The sequence below is a fragment of the Panthera tigris genome, chromosome E2, assembly GCF_018350195.1.
Source record: "Panthera tigris isolate Pti1 chromosome E2, P.tigris_Pti1_mat1.1, whole genome shotgun sequence".
Classification (NCBI taxonomy): Eukaryota; Metazoa; Chordata; class Mammalia; order Carnivora; family Felidae; genus Panthera; species Panthera tigris.
Genome location: NC_056674.1, coordinates 46,139,672 through 46,154,612, shown reverse-complemented (window position 1 = coordinate 46,154,612; position 14,941 = coordinate 46,139,672). Strand labels below are relative to the sequence as shown.

At 44.4% G+C, this 14,941-nt stretch overlaps 1 protein-coding gene across 3 annotated transcripts in view; it reads right to left on the bottom strand.

Moving 5' to 3' along the window:
* Window positions 1-14,941, bottom strand: part of ZFHX3 (zinc finger homeobox 3) — a 235,069-nt gene that overhangs the window by 114,986 nt on the left and 105,142 nt on the right. The gene's annotated exons all lie outside the window — the stretch shown is intronic.

Here is a 14,941-nt window from a genome sequence, read left to right as displayed (position 1 = left end):
GGGTTAGTAAACAGCAAGTTAATTAAATTCTCCGATGATGCTAATTTGGGAGGCTTTAGAAAGACTGGCAAGGGCAGAGGCAATATAAATGGGACCTGGATGGGTTAGAAGAAGGAGTGGAAAATAAAATTAAGCACCGGCTCAACAAACACCACTTGAAATAAGTCTTAGGGAAGAGCCAAAATACGTCCACAAACGAATTTATTTGGAAAATAGTTGTGCTAAAATGAAAAGTTTTGCAACGTCTGAGGCATATAATCAGAAGGGGAGCAAAAAAAAAAAAAAAAAAAAAAGGCTTTTTAGTAAAAGTGTTTATGTGCACTTAGAAAAAGGTCTGGAAGGAACACCACCCGGTAAAGGTCATTGCCCTCAGGAGGCGTGGTCACGGACAAGGGGACATGGGGATGGGGCTTCCACTGTTTTCTTCATGTTCTTTTTAAACTGATGAAACATCTTTCAAACTAGCACACACTGTGAGGTTTTTTGCTGTCTTTGTTTGGTTTTTTAAGCTTTTTGGTTTGAAATAATTTTAGATATACAGAAGATGGGCAAAGAGCTCCACGTGCCCTCCACTCAGCTTCCCTACTGTTTACATCCTACATCTTACCATCTGGCACACCCATCCAAACCAAAAAACTGACACTGGTACAATACTATCATTAAAGCACAAACTTGACTCAGATCCCACCCATGTTGACATTCGTGTCCCTTCTCTGTTTCAGGATCCAGACCAGGACCCCATACTGCACCTACTTGCTGCGCTCCTCCAATCTGTGACAATTCCTCCGTCTTCTGTGACCTGGACGCTTCCCAAGAGCTCTGGCCAGATATCTGTAAAAACACCCCTCGATCTGGGTTTGTCTGATGTTTTCTTAGGATTACAGTGAGGTTCTAGATCTTTTGGAAAGTACCCTTCCCAGTGCATCATCTCAGGGGTATGTGACATCAACCGGACTTATCCCTTATCAGAGGTGACTGTCCATCACTTAGTGAAGGAGGGCCCCTTTCTGCCAGGCTTCCCCACTGACAAGCTACCCCTTCTCCCATTCTATGCTGTAACCATTAGAAGTGAATCACTTAGTCCAGCCCTCAGTCGAGAGGAGGGGAATGAAGCTCCAGCTTCTGGTTATTATGCCGTTAAATAAAATATCTTGTCACAGAGATAAGCTTCTCCATGCAAAAAGAAGTATCTGGTGAAAATGTCTATCTACAAGGTCTTGAGAGTTGCTGTTGTTGTTTCAAACGCTTGGATTCTCAACAACACAGATGAATGAATGCCCACAGCTGCAGAGACCCTGCTCTACAGGCCAGGCTGCGTTCTGCATACTTGCATATGTGAACTTATTTAATCCTCACAACAGCCCGGTGAAGGGGATGCTGCAATGTGACAACAGTCAACCCCAAATTACAAAGAGGTGAAATCTCTTGCTCACATTAACACAATTACTACTTGGCAGGGGCAGGACTCAAACTCACGCCTCCTGGCTCTAGAGATGATGCTGTCTACGAAGCTCTCCTGCTCCACCATATACAACACAAAAATTTCAAGCTAGTTACATGGAGCAGCGAAATATAATTGAGAGAGAAGAGTGACGTGGGGCAAGATGTCAAAGACCAAATGGGACAGAGTCTTCTCTGGAGACAAGCACCCTCGTGGGGGCATTCAGAGGGTCAACAAAATCGACACGCTCCAAAGGGGTTTCCAACAGAAGGCAGCTCTCCTCCACCTTAATAGGGCGGCAAGGAACACAGAGCACCTGAGCGGCTCAAAGGACCTCCCCATCGACAAGTATGCAAGATGCTCAGAATCTAAGGACCATGACGCTTATGGATAGCCCAGCCCCCGTCTGTCATGGAGACAAGCCGGGAACTGTCTCCTACTCTTTTACTTCTCTGACTCTTCTGAGGTTCACTGTGGCACAGACAGCAATAAAGTATAGGTCAGGATTGGAGCAGATCTGTCTGGCTGTGGAGAGAGAGCAGATGCCAAGACAGAAAGAGACCAACAGCCCAGACAGCGTGGGGAAACTTGGCCCAAGACCCCAAGATCTATAACATGGGCTTGTTTAATCCCAACTGCTAATGATCTCATATTCTGACATCAAAAAGAAACAAAGAAATGAGTTGCTTCTATAAAAACAGGCAAGTGTGGAGAAGAGCTGCTGCCTCCCGCCCCAAGTACCCACATGATTCAGTTCTCACACTGGTCCTAACCATCATCCTTTGCATACAGAAACAGAATGATGAAGAAGTGAGCAGAAAGCAATACGTGCTTCCTTCCTGGATACCCACCCCACACCGTCTTCTCCAAATATCTGGCATTCGTTTCTTCTCCATGTAACCCTGCCTTGCTTTGTTCTCTGATTGTTTCAATTGCAAAAATTTGCCTTGAAAATGGCACTGACGAAGCACATCACACAAATTATTCTACCACCATGCTGATCCCACCTCACAAGTGGGCAGAGAGCAGATCATCCATAAACACCCAGCGTCACAGAAGAGGAGAGGAGCAGGGATGGTCCCTGGCTTTCCTCTGGATACAAGTGGACCTAGTCAATACAGTCGGCCTCTGTTTAAACTTATCCACCAAGCTAGATCTCAAGGAACACAGAACTGCCTCCTCTCAAGACAGGGTCTCAGTGCAAATTTTAAAAGCAATATACTCCCTTTATTAAATACAGAGGAGACTTGTTAGCAGCAGCTGGTGTCTGAGTGCTTACTACCTGCCAAGCACAGTTCTATCTAAGGGCTGTTCTAAGAAGAAATAGACTCGGCACCAACCAAAGGTAACTCCTTAACGTGTCAGTGTATTCTCTTCCATGCACTACTTCAATGTTTTACATCATCCAGAAAAAATAAAATAGCATTCAAGAGGGACACATTTCCCGATTTTTAATGGAGCCAAACCCTGAGAATTATGGCCTGGAGCATTGTATGTAGCAAAAATCTGAAGTCTTTGAGTAGATATTTCTAAGCACCTACAAAAGCAATGAATCACTAGAAGTAAACACAACTTCACCAAGTACAGAACAAGATTCAGCAATTTCAAGATTGCCATTTGTGATTCTAGGATAGCAAGGTGTCTCTGCACTTAGGAATGCCCACCCAGAAACAGTGATCATGTGTCAAAGTCAATATGGAGGAAAAGGTCTACAGGGGATCATCATTATCAGGTGGACTTCTCTGGTCTAACATTTCTAATGAGATGTACATAGAGACAGGAGTCCTACCCATCAACACTCTAAAAAAAAAAAAAAAAAAAAAAAAAAAAACCCAAACCAAACCAAAACAAAGAAACATAAATAAAAACAAAACTCTTAAAAGCCACAGAGAGGATATTAGAAAACATTTTAAAAGGGAGACTGAGCAGAATTATCACACTTTAACACAAAACAGTACAAAACTAAAAGAACTAAGACAGTTCTGTATGGTCCCAAGTCAGGGCAAATTAATGGAACAAGAGAAAGTCTAGGACCAGATCCAAATATGAATTTAGTGCGTGATATGGTGGCATTTCTAAGCACTACAGACAAGGATGGGTGGATTGCTTAGTAAATGGGGCTGGGATGGACAACTAATTGAGAAAAAATAAACACGGAAGAATCCATGCCTCGCAATATATACCAAAATAAACTCCAGATGGATTATGGAGTTTAATGTCAAAACATTAAACCATAAAAGAACTAAATGGGGATATAAGTGAACCTGATCTTGGTAGGGTAAAGGGAATTCTAAGCTTAACGAAAGGGAAGGAAACAGAAATGAAAAGATCTGATGATACAAAAATGTTAAGCTTTGGAATCTCAAAACATACCATCAATAATAAAAGATAATGATGAAAAGAGGAGGCCATGGAACTGTAACAGAGAGCAAATCCGTGTTTCACGTCTTTGATATCAAAAGAGCACTTTTAACCTATTTGTTTCTATTATGTACTTTCTAAAATCTTATTTTTAATAGTGGAAAACTGGAGGAAAAAAAAACCCTGATGAATAAACAGAGAAGGAGGTAAATAATCATGGCACCTTCCCACAATGGCATGCTATGCAGCTAAGAAAAATTACGTGGTAGGGAAATATTTAGGGATTCCCAAGAAAACCAAACACCGTAAAGTCCTTAAAAGCCATTTACAAGACAGGTGTGCGCTGTTTCGGGGCACCTGGGTGGCTCAGCGGGTGGAGGGTCCAACTTCAGCTCAGGTCATGATCTCATGGTTCATGACTTCCAGCCCCGCGTTGTGCTGTCAGTGCAGAGCCCGCTTCAGATCCTCTGTCCCCTTCTCTCTTTCTGCCCATCCCTCACTCATGCTCTCTTTCAAAAATAAATAAACCTTAAAAAAAGGGGACCACTTACGAGATATATACACAACACCATTTAAATTCTACTAAATAATGTCACAAGGCTGAAAGCACAAATGCTAAAATGTTTAAAATTAAAACCATCTTTGGGGAGTGAGGTTAGGGATGATTCTCTTTTTTGAGTTTCTCTACATTCCCAGAAGTTGTGTTTGTTTGTTTTTACAATGGACAAGAACTACTTCTGAACTCAAAAATAAAAATAAATGAAAAAAATATGCATACATATGACAACTTTACTATTCCATTTCCAGATATGAAACATTTGAAAGGGCTGCCAGGTACTCTGAAACAGTGGAAGAAACAGGATAAAGAAAAACGGCAATTTACCTTAAGTCCTCTCCTCAGGTCTGGGAGGACAGGGAGACCTGCTTTAATAGTCAGTTCTATGAAAACAAAGGCACGAGCCAAACCCTCATCGTTTCAGGGGAACACAAGTTCCATAGGAGCCAAGGGTCTGATGTGCCTGCTTAATAAAAGAATAGAAGTTTAATGATTCAGGGTCTTTATCAAGGAAGGAGAAAGACTCCCTGTAATCAGTGAGGTCTCCCCATCCCATGAGGAGCACCCCATCCCATAATGAGCATGGTCACCGAGAAGACACGCAGGTTAGAAGCAGGTGATGGGGATGGTAAGGAGTTTAGAAGCCACTTCATACCAACAACTAGTTACAAATGTTAGGGATGTGTACTCCGTAGAACAGAGAAGGTGCCTGCACACTAACAAGTGACAAAAAGAGGAGGGGCACTTGGCGAAATAAACTATGGCACCTTCACACCTGGGTATACTGTGCAGCTGGTAAAAATCACATGGTATAAAATATTTAGTGGCATCAAAAAAGCACACACAGCAAAGTTCCAAGAAGCCATTCACAAAATACATACGGTACCATTTACATTCTACAAAACAGCAATATCGTAAGGAAGATTCTGCTATCTGAGGGAAACAGGAAACAACTGTCTCCACCTTTGCAGAGAAGGAAACAGACAATACCTCAACAGGGAGCATTTTTACCAGTTAGAAGTAACCCTAGACTCATTTATGTAAAGAAACTAGAAACATTCGGAGAAAATGAAAGACCGTTGCTTACACATATTTTTTTAAGATATTTGTTCATCAGTATTTTCTAAGTCCCCTTCAAGGACCACGTGAGTCAGGAGCTTGCTAGAAACACAGACCCCTTGTATTTCCCCAGCCCAGATTCATAGAATCAAATCATGGCCAGAACCTCAGAATCTGTACTTTATAGGGTTCACCAGATGATTCTGATACACAATAAGATTTGGGAACCCTTGGGAAGATGACATCTTTAGCAGATTTTAAGAAGTGGTACCTTTTTTTTTTTTTTTTTTTTAAGGCAACACAGAAAGGAACAAAAAAAGCATCACTAAATTTTACCACCGAGATAAACACTTTTGGCCAACAACCATCTTGACACTTCTTATCTACACATACAGTATATCACAACTTGACATAAATGGAATAATCTGAATGTGTAACATTTTATACGATGTTAAAGCCTTCTTTCCAACTAGAAAGTACACATGCACCATCGTTTTTAATAGCTGCATAGTAATGCACAGCAAGGACTTGCTATAATGATTTTAACCAGTCCAAGTGACCGATTTACAAACTGGAAGGAAGGAAGGAAGGAAGGAAGGAAGGAAGGAAGGAAGGAAGGAAGGAAGAGAGAGAGGGAGGGAGGGAGGGAGGGAGGGAGAGAGGGAGAGAGGGAGGGAGGGAGGGAGGCAGGGAGGAGGAACAATGCTCTGATGAAGAACATTTCAGACCTATCAATGCCTGGGGGTGTCTCATCAAAGAGCAAGCCCACTTCACAACTGGACAGGCACTGGCAAAAACTACAGTAAGTTCCCTGTTCACCAACAGGACACATGAACAAGTGTATCAATTCCCTCATGATTAGGAATATAATCCCTGTAAAATAAACCTCCAGGGAGCAAGTGTCAGTCTGGGTGTAACCTGCAAAGTACTTTCCCCAAGAAAAAGAGGACAACTTTCGTAGGGTATAAAGCAAATCCAACAAAAGTCAGAGGACCCTCCTTGCAGAACACATGAGCATTCTTTTGCCTCTTTAACTCCGGAGCCCAATCATGAATTAGAGCCCTTGTTCTGACTCTCCTGCCACACCCCACCACCGGGCTTGGAAGGCAGGAAGGTAACAGGGCAACAGATCAAGAAGGCTTCTGGGAGATGCAGCTGTTAGCAACTCGGACAACTTCTTCACAGAAATGCAACCAGGGTTACTTTCTTCCAGGAGGCCATGGCCAAAAATACATCCAGCTTTTGTTTTCTTCAAAAGGCGTGAGGTCCTGCTCGGGGAAGCAGGAGACACGTGGGACAGGTAGTAGAGAGAAGGAAGGAGATTGAAAGGTATGCCTAACCAAGGCCCTGGGAGAAAAAAATAGAGGGAATCTCATTTTCATTTGGATCGTGGGCTACCCCCATTCCGTGATAAAGTCATGTGACTACCAACAGGACAGGCATAGCAGAGGGCTGACACCGTGTGGTCTCCCCTGAATGCTCCATGTGGCAAATGGTCACTGAACGTGCAGAAAGGAGTCAAGGTGTCCTGAGGGAGAGGCCCTGGGGCAGAGAGCAAAGAGGGAGGGGGTGGTGCATTTGGCTCTGTTCTCGTGTTCCTGTGATGCTGGCTGGTTCCAGGCCCCAGGAAGCTGGCTGGGGCCTTGTCCTGAGCAACAAGACAGGCCTCTGCCAGTTTCCTAGCAACCCTCTCAGGCATGGTCAGAGGCAAGGCCATCTAGGGAAAATTTTAAACGGCCACATGCACAGATGCAAAACCCAAGCAGGCCCAACTCCCATTTGGGAGCCAGCTCCAAAACCAAGCCGCACCCAAATGGTGTGTGGGGGGTGGGGGTGGGGTGGGGACTGGCTATGGCGGCAGCCACACTTCCTTCTCCTCAGCCCTGCGCTTTGCAGAACACAGCCACACCTGGGAGCTCCAGCCCCGCCCCCACGGGACACAAACAGCAGACTAGGTTCCCCATTGCAAGGGTGTAATAACCAAACGTGCACATGTCACTGTCCTTCTGAGAACTCAGACCCCAGGCAAGGACAACAAAGCACTCTATCTTAACCACTCCCTCTGCACCCAAGTTCTTCTCTCTGCAATTATTTCCACAAGCCCACTCCCATTTGGTAACACCTGCTTCTCGGCAGGTTTTAGCTCCACATCCTCTCCCATCTCCTCCAACAGGACTTCGAGGCCATGCTGCCAGCTCAGGCCCACCTGTTCCAGACAAATGACCTTCCCTTTCACCACTGTCCCTTGTTCCTTCTCTCTCAGCCTGAATCCATCACATCCTATTCAATCCACGATGCCAATGACACCAAGTGGGAGGTGAGAACTGAGATGAGAACTTCTCCTTATCCTATGGCACGTATGGGAAGGGGCCAACATCAAGGCCGGCCCAAGTCACACCAAGTCACGGCAAGGACATCCATCTAACTTGCCACCTTCAACGCAGGGACTAGAGTAAAAATGAGCACCAGAGAAACATGAGTGTGGCCAAGCACATTCTAGGTCACTCCAGGCACTTGCCCACTACCTGCTTTTCACCTATGAAATTGTCTTGGGCGATCAGATAGTAATCATAAGATATTCACTTTCAGCATTGGGTGTTGTATGGAAACAATGTGATAATAAATTTCATATATTAAAAAATAAAACAAAATGTAGTTGAACATTAAAAGCGAGTAAAGAATAAAATAGTGAGTAAAAGAAAAAAATAAGATATTCACTTTCAATTACTATATGCTGTACAGTTTTTATAACTCCTGTACCTCTATCAGAACACCCAATGCTGTTAACTCTGGGAGGCAAACAGGCTCCATTTTACAGATGGTATTTAAGGCATGGGTTGAGGGTCTGGGGCTGGTACACTACAGAGAAAGAACAGAACTGAATCCTACCCTCCAGTGTATCTCCCTACTCTGTCCACACCAGGGTCCCTGTGCAGATATGAAGACTATAAGGACTGATGGAAAAAGCAGTATCTAAGACACTCCACCATCTATAAAATTATAGAAAAAATATATATACATACAGATATGTGTATATTTATACATGTGTGTGTATTTATGCATGTGCGTGCATATCTCTGTATGTCAAGGAGAAAAGCTACAGGCAGACAGAGGTACTTGTATCTTAGATACATTAGAACTCCTCACTTCATTTATAAAATCAAAATATTACATTAATGATTTTCCAGGGTCTCAATGTCCATGGCCCGATTTAGGCCAGGGACTTGGTCTCCACGGCTGTTTTAGACACACAATGCAAAGAAGAACCAGCACACCCCAGAATTAAAACTCTTCCACAGCCGGCAACACTGCTTCCCAGGTCTCTGTCCTGACCTCATCAGTCTCAAGTCTCTTCGCCTTGGTAGAAGATGAAGTGGGAGCTAATGAAAAAGCTAAGGAAATCAGCACCACTAAGAAAATGCCAATACTCATTCGAAATCAACATAAACAGTTGACTGTTTTTATCCTACTCTGAATTGCTTTCGTCCTTCCTGAAGGGCCTCCAGGGCATGATCACGTCTTCATGTTCTGTGTAACGCCTGCTTCACAACGCTGTTACTTATTAAGTGTCAAAATAATAATTATCCCGGATGCAGAATTCACAAGCGGGTTAGTCATGGGCTGTAACGGGGCTAGCTCGCACTTGCCCCAGGCACGAAAGATCAGCCATCACAATATTCGAAAACAGACTATTCTTTCTTCTGGTTATTTATTTATTTTCTAGCATCAAGGAGAGGCTCACATTTTCTCTTTCAGGGTTGGTTTCAATAGTTAAACCTCTTGGAAGCCACATAAAACAATTTTCACTCTGTAGTTGGTAACAAAAACTAGAATGACTTTAGATTTGACCGCTGTATACTCAACACTCCTTCCCTCGGACCCCACGTGTCTCTTAATGACCACACCTGGGAAGCAACAGCGTCGTGGTTTCCTAGGAATGTTTCCATCACCCCCACTCTCCTGGAAGGATGGCCGCTGATGATATGGTGGAGGTAAGAAAGTATTAGAGCCCAAAGGGTTCCTAACCAGCACTTCCTACTCCCGACTTGGCACGATCGCTTACAGGTTTTGATGTAAGTTGTTTCAAGCCAGCAGAGGGGATGTCGCTCTGTTCCAGAGTGGCAGTGGGTCTTCTCAGGCAGAAAGAGGGTGGTGGGGTGGCGCCAATACAGCCATCTATGGGCTGGGGGTGTCACCACAACGCCAGCCTTAAAAAGCCAACAGGCTGTTGAATGCCAACCCCGCACTATTAATTTGCATATGACATTAATTTTGCTGTCAGTGTGTTAATGTGTGATTAATTCTGTCATGGGTTGGAGCAAGGAGAATTAGTTAATTGTCAGAAACCCTTCTCATTCACTCTCTCATTCACTCTACCGCCCCAACTAACGTCCCTCCAACTTCTCCCATTTTTCTTTTCTTATTAAATGAATCTCCGGGGTTTTCTTCCTCGGGGCCCTTCTCTCCGATGGGATTTCAATCCCATCTCCTCCTACCCTTTATATAAATCTACTTCCAGACCCCAGAAGTAAGAACACAGATTCAACACCCCCAACCATAGTAGCAAATGTCAAGTTCACATGCCACTGGTCAGGAAAGAGTAATTCTGATGATGACACTCCCCAGGTATGCCAAAACGCAGCCCACACCTGTACCCACTTAACCCATTCCTGTGTCTCTCCATTACCTTTAATTACACATTGAGTGCCTTTATTTTTATTTTTATTTTTAGTAATCTCTACATCCAATACGGGGCTCGAACACATGACCCCAAGATCAAGAGTCACATGCTCTACCAACTGAGCCAGCCAACCAGCCACCCCTGAGTTGCCTTTATTATTGAAGGAATAAGGTTGAAGAAGAAGGAAGAAAGGAATGAAAGCAAATTCACTGATTCCCCCCACCTTCGACTCTACAATCCTCCAGAATTCTCATTTATGGGGCTGAAAAACCAAGTGTCACCTTCTGACCAACTGTCCAGGGAGGCAGAATGGGCGTCAGCCAAAGGCTGGCCTCTGGAAGGCATGAGTGAAAAGAGACACAGTCTGCTCCTCCCCACTCTTTAGCAAGTTAGAGAAATACATTACAATTTATTGAAAGGGACCATACATTTATGTCTGAAATCATGTTTCCAACAGTTAACTTCTATTCACTACAATAATGAGGAATTAGGCGACTGAGGCCTATTTACATGTTGTCAACAGCATTTTATGATTTTTTTTTTTAAAAAAAGCACAGGACTCAGGTTTTTTTTTCTTTTTTTTTTTCTTTTTTAGGACTTATTTTCTACCATGGCAGTCAATGTTAGTTTTAATTTGGAAAAATATCAATTGGAACTTTTTTAATTAACAAAGACTTATGTTGTTATGACCCTCAACTGTTTTAACGTCTTACCATTTTATTTCATGTATACCCTTACAACTAAACTCTAACTAGATGCTGAAGAGGAACCAAGTGTAATTTCTCATAGTAGCCAGCTCCACAGTGCTCCAAGCACTGTGCCTTCTGTTTGTGTCTGTGTCTGTCTCTCTCTCTTATTTGGCCCCACCAGCCCACTCACTTCCTCCCACTAGTAATAAAAGCCAGATAAATCCACAGAAGAGGCAAGAGTCATCTGCAGTGACCCCAGTTTTCAAACACACTTGTTTGTATCACCACTTTTTCCAAATAAATTAAGTTACAGAGTCCACTGAAGAACTTTTTCAAGCACTTATGGAAGTTACCAGAGAAATCAACGAGCTGGAAGTGTCTCTGACCAACACGAATCTGGGTCCCTTCTTCCTTTTCAGATTATGTGCAGCTCTAATTGCTTTAATATGGGCATTATTCACACATGAAACTGAAATTACTCAGCACGTGGGAAAGAGGTCCCGACCACCCATGGCCATTAAAGATCCCATGACATTTTTGTAAGTCAGCCAAATTCCAGCACAGACAGTAGGCCCAGCAGTTGCTGTATTCAGAAGAGGGAAAAGCATGTGCTCCTTCTGTGCAAAGCAGGAAGCAACTTTCCTTCGTCTGGTCCATTCTTAACTGTCTACTGATGAGGTCATCCTGGCCAAGCTCCTCAGGGCACAACACATCGAATCTCAAGACGGCTAATTCTAACTTTTTTGGGCACTGACCTTCTATACCCAAAGGATCACCAAGAAGCCAGGTCCTCTCGGATTATTCATTTTGAAGCAAAGTCTCAAATAAGGAAATGAAAAGCTAGAAAACAGGGTTCTGGAGCAGGGTCCTGGCACAGGGGTTTCTCAGCTGTTCTCACTACAGAACTGCTTCCTAAAATCTACTTCAAAATCTCCTCCCTTGAATTTCACTTTGAGAATCTGAACATGCAGAACCTTCAAGGTTCCACTCTTTCTTCCTCTCCCATGCAAATATCAAACCTCTCCCTTTTCCTCCATACATCTCTCTTTTTTAATGTTTACTTATTTTGAGGGGGAGAGGGGCAGAAAGAGAAAAGAGAGAATCCTAAACAGGCTCCACACTGTCAACACAGAGCCTGACGTGGGGCTCGATCTCAGGAACCGTGAGACCGTGACCTGAGCCTGAAATCAAGAGTCTGATGCTAACCTGAGCCACCCGGGTGCCCCTTTCCTCCATACATCTTAACCATCCTTACTCTACCATTCTTGTGCAACTTCTCATTCTGTACCCAGCACACCCTTCAGAATCCTTTCCCATTCATTTTCCCGCAGGGATGGCTGAGCCTTGTGGAAGGAAACACCTGCTCCAAGGTCACGCTCCCTTGGCCTCCAGGTTTGCTTTGAAATCTAGAGTCAGTCGGCTGTTCTCCAGGTGCTGGTGATGGGGGAGGTGACATCATGCTCTACAACAGGAGGAAAAGAGCTGCACAGTGACTTTGGGGAAATGCTCAGCCGTCGATGCATTCAGTAAAAATATCCTGTAACTCAGATCCAAAGGCGGTGGCCTTCCCGGTGCCCTGGGAGGGACAGGAAGGTGAATGGCTCGGCGCTGGGGCTCCCAGCAGGCCCCCTGCGAGGCCAGCCCGCCCTCACAGCCACCCTGGGTAACTGAAAAAGGCTTTCCAGGCCAGGCACACTCCCAGCATTGTGCACTCTCCAGCGCTCTCTCCCCCACCAAAAACCCCCGAGGCCTCCAGAGTGTATGCTAACCACAAGCCTTTGAGTGGCTCATGTATTTACAAACTGAGGCATGTCGAAATCAAAGGGGATACCACATGACATAATTCGCATTAAAATGTCAACAGGCTGACAATTTATGGAGTCAATCCACGGAAGGTGGGGAGGAGTAAGACTTAGTAATTGTTTAATTCCTGCTGAAACCCACGGCTGCTGTGCCTTCGGGAAACTGGGATGCACTGGGGGCCTCTGGCCTGCGCAGCACCCCACGGGGCTGGCACCGTGCCAAAGCCAAGCACTGGGTTTAACCATTGAGGGCAATCCATGTTGAGAGAGAGAAGGAAGAAAATGAGAGAGCTTAAGTGAACATGGCAGGAGAGGGGGCAAGGTTGGCAAGGTTCCCCAAGTGTGGATGTGGCTGACAAGACGGTTCAGGTTGGTCCCAAAGAGGGAAAGGTCTCCTTTGTTGTTGTGCCCCTGGAACTCCCTTTATTGTTCACATGTCTAGGAGCTAAAGATTTGAATACATGCAAAAGGCCTGCCCAGCCCTGGTTTCCTGGCCACCCTACGCAGGTCTAGGAAGGAGAGGCATTATGGGCACCTCCATTACAGTGCCCTCCAACCCCACAGGAGCAAGAGCCAAGTCATGGCCCAAACCAGAACCCCCTTCATAGAAAATCACCCCTGGAAGTTTCTTCTGGCTCCTTGACCATCCCTACCAGCAGCACTGCTCGGACCCAGGGAACACGGAAATACACATTCTTAGTGCCTATTTCAGACTCTCAGTATCCCCCACACAAGGGTATGGTTCCCCTTGGGACTCCTGAAATTAGTTTCGCTTGTGCTGTTTTAAATGCCCAGACCCTTCCTCGGGGAGGGCCCCGTCTAGGGGTATGGGCTGGTGAAAGGCAGGCAGAGTTGGAAAAGTCTTTTGGGAGAAGGTGAACCAACCCCTTCAACGATACCCCAAGTTCTAAGCCAAGTTACCATCTTTTAATCATGGCTTAGGAAAGACACATCAAGAAAGGAGAAATGGTATTAATAAGACGATTTGGCAAAGCTTATGGGTAATGATCGTTATCTGCATTAGCCCTGAAAAGCCCATGTTCCGAAAAGGTGGCTTCGCTCTGTGGGACTTGCCCCTGAGGACACCCAGGGCCACGTGGGCTGTGGCAGGGCCTCTCTCTGCACAAGCTCACTGTCTGTGTATAAACAGTAACACCTCGTTCTCTCTTCTACCTCATTAACTGAAACACATTAAAACAAGTGTGCACTGGGAGCAGAAAATGAGACTGTTAAACCAAGCTGATATAATCCTCATCAGCTGTGGGAAATGAGACCACATCAATTATGCTGAATCAAGTGTAGTCACAGGGATGCGCTGGGCTCCCGGGCCCCCAACACGAGAAGGGGGAAGACAGGAAAGGAAACACGCTTCACAAGAGAGGTATACACGTAGCATACTTCACACGTACACCCCAGTCCCATTAAAAATAGCTTCCTGCCCATTCTTTCTATCACCCCATGGGAGTGGCGTGGCATCTGATAAACTACTCCTTTGAGATTCTTCTGCATATAAAAAATCTTTGCCAAACTATCTGGAGTTATGGGGGAAAAAAGGAAAATTAAATTTATTCTTAAAAGGGGTGGGGCAGAAGAAGAGATGAACTCTGTGTGGTCTGGTCTCACAGACAGGCTTTCTAAGTCCAAAGTACGGTGAGGGCAACAAAAGTCCTTTGTCCTAACACCCAAAATGACCAGAACACAAGCTGCACACGGACTATAGCAAGAACAGTGCAAAGACCAAAGAGCTAGGAAAACCATAGTAATTCCGGCTATTCGATAATCAAACCAAACTAGCACCTGACTTCACCTGCTACTGCCAAGTGGCAGCTCAGAATCAACACGCTTAGAAATACCCATAAAACCGACTAGGGAAGAAAACAAAGATAAAGTCTGTACAGTGCTAAATATAACAAAGGTTTTGATTATATGGACACAGTCAATGACAGAATCACTCCCTTCATCTGAATGTGTCAAAAATGCAAAAGACTTGCGTACAATGGTTGTAAAAATTTGCCCAAGGACTCGTAATTGTAGGACGTAATGATGTCCCAGATCCTGGACACGAGAATATCGTATTTGGTAGTGATAATTACCACATATGAGAAATGAGTGTTTCTATGCAAAGCTTTCGTTTTGCATTTTCTCATTTGTGTTCCAATTTGCAACTTTAGCATGTTATGGCCATCGATTTGCATTTCATTACATAGGTGTTTCCAAACATAAGCCGTGGACACGATGCCTACACACCCCTTGACATCGGCATGAAACTTACACTGCCAAAACTCAGTCATCATAGTGGCCATTAAATTCACCATTCAAATGACAAAGAGCTGCTCTGTTTCTCAAGAATAC